The sequence below is a fragment of the Nansenia antarctica genome (genome assembly GCF_963989245.1).
Source record: "Nansenia antarctica genome assembly, chromosome: 6".
Taxonomy (NCBI): Eukaryota; Metazoa; Chordata; class Actinopteri; order Argentiniformes; family Microstomatidae; genus Nansenia; species Nansenia antarctica.
Genome location: NC_137676.1, coordinates 67,090,563 through 67,093,062, shown reverse-complemented (window position 1 = coordinate 67,093,062; position 2,500 = coordinate 67,090,563).

Sequence of the window (2,500 nt, the reverse complement as noted above, 5' to 3'; positions counted from 1 at the left end):
TACACATACAGGTGCACACACGCGCACACAAATTGCGCACACACACACAGGCGCACACTCGCACGTACACACACAGCGTACACACAGCAAGAGAGGGAGAGAGAGTTTGAGAGATGGAAAGAGAGGAACTGAAAGGGAGAAATTAAGTTGAAATTGTAGTATATTTTACTTAAACACACACATGCATGGACTGTATATGGTATGGGCCTGTTCTCCTGACAAAGGGAGTTTATGACACCTTGTAAACACATCCTTTGTCTTAAGGGCCATATGTTTTTGCCTCAGGAAGTGCTGTCCTTATATGGGCATTTTAGGATGACTTCCTGTGAATCTGGCCTGACCTTTAACCTGGAATTACTTTTAGGCCAGGTGACATCATTTTAGGGTCTCCTACTTTTCACACTTCAAGCATCCATACAGTGACCATGATAGGCTATTGTTTGCAACTGTATTTACATACTATTGTTTATAAATAAGGGAGTAGGCCCGAGGGGTCTCTCTCTCTCTGATCACCAGCCTCTCTCTGATCACCAGCCTCTCTCTGATCACCAGCGCTCTCATCTCAGCACCTCCAGCAGCCAACTCTCATATTCTGTAACATGTGTACTTTGTTTAAATAAATAGTCTTAAACTCAGAATTGTTTTCGCAGTCCATATCCAACAACTTGCAAGAAGATACCCCGGCCGCTAAGACAAACAGACTGAAGAACTGCTTCTACCACAGGGCCGTCCAGGCCGCCTCCTAACTATTCCCACCGTAGTTGGGCGCGACCACGCCAACTTCTTGAATATGTAGGGGTGTTTTTTTTCGCAAACACAAACACAATCACTGACACTAAGAATAGGCGCGCGTTCCAGGGCCCACAGGGCAATGAGAGCCGCGCCCGGCCGCTTGCGGCCGTGCCCGCGGCGAACATTGACCGTTGGCCCGCGGCACACTCAGCGCCGCCGAGTTGCATACATAGATGGGTAACCTATATCTAATCGTGCACCCCGTGTTACGTGAAGAACAAGATACAGAGAACACCCCTACATATTCCAGAAGTTGGCGTGGCGTGGGCGTGGTGTGGGCGTGGTCGCGCCCAACTACGTTGGGAATCGTTAGGACGCGTCCAGGCCCTGAACACAGCAAAGACCTAAGTTCTGGGCCCTGGACAGTCTGGACGGATTGTATGGCAGCTGCTGGACTGAAAAAATCAGGTGTAGTGCTGAGGCACAAACATGTACATTTCAAGCCTGCAAACTGTGACACTTTAAATAACGTGAAAAAATACTATTGTGCAATATGACAACCCTAGTTGACTATCTGTGCAGTATAGTACAGTGGATTGTGTACATAGCCTTTATTTATGTAAACCAGCTCCTTACCTTCTTGTGATTTTATTCTTTTTCTAAAAGTTTTTTTTTTTTTTTCCCTTTCCTAACACCAGGGGAGCCACCCCTCCTAAATTTCGTTGTTTGGTACCTGTACTGTAGCAATGACAATAAAGTCCATTCATTCATACAATAAAATGGTAAATGTGAGATTTACATAGATACAGTAGGCTGTCTCAAATAAAATAATTGGACTGACAATTATCCTTTAAAAAGATTGAATCAACCTGTTATGTCATTATCAACCGAATCCATACGTCTGAGTTTGTATCTAGTAACAAGGAAGGCATTTATAAATGAATTGATGATGCTTACAATTATTTAAACACCATAATTTACTGGACAGAATTAGTCACTGGACCGGAGGTAGCCATAGCGATGGCGGAACCATTTTTTCCACCTGGGGGGGAGGCCGAATCAGGAGAGGGGGGGAGGGGGTCATCAACCAGGAAAGTGTGGCCCCTGTAAGCACATTTTGTGCATTTCTAAATAGTTTTTAATCGATAATCAGCAACAGTTTGCTTTAGGCCTTCCTCTTTTACCTTAATGTCCACACCCGTATTTCTCCCCTGCACCCCTCTTCACCCCCACATACCTATTTCCCCCTGTACAACCCGCACCTGTACCCCCCCCCCCCCCCCCCCTCCCACACACACACACACCTGCACCCCCTGCAACCCTATTTCAGGACAAGGAACCTGGATTATAATTGGAATAACATTTAGTAACCATAGTGATGTTTTTTTCTTTAGTTCTGCGTTGTTTAGAACCGGATCGCGTGGGTGAGAACACAACAGGGAGAACCTGAGTGAAAATGCACTAAGAAGAACCACAGGGAACCCTTCTTAACAGCCTCCCACTGTCTAGAATGTTCTGTTCTGTCTCATCACATACAAATGGAAGAGGCGAAATGGCAGGTGACAAGCAGGAGAGTCTGGTGGAGGTAAAGGACAGGCTCGTGTGTTCTGGAATGGAACAGAATGAAGAAATGGCGTCAAACACAAATGTCTCACTGTAACTCACGGAACGGAATGAGGAACGGTATCAAACACACGGTGCGTGTGATGTTGATGGTGATGTTTGGCGCAGTTCCTCATTCCGCTCCGTGCATTCCAAAGAGCCCGTC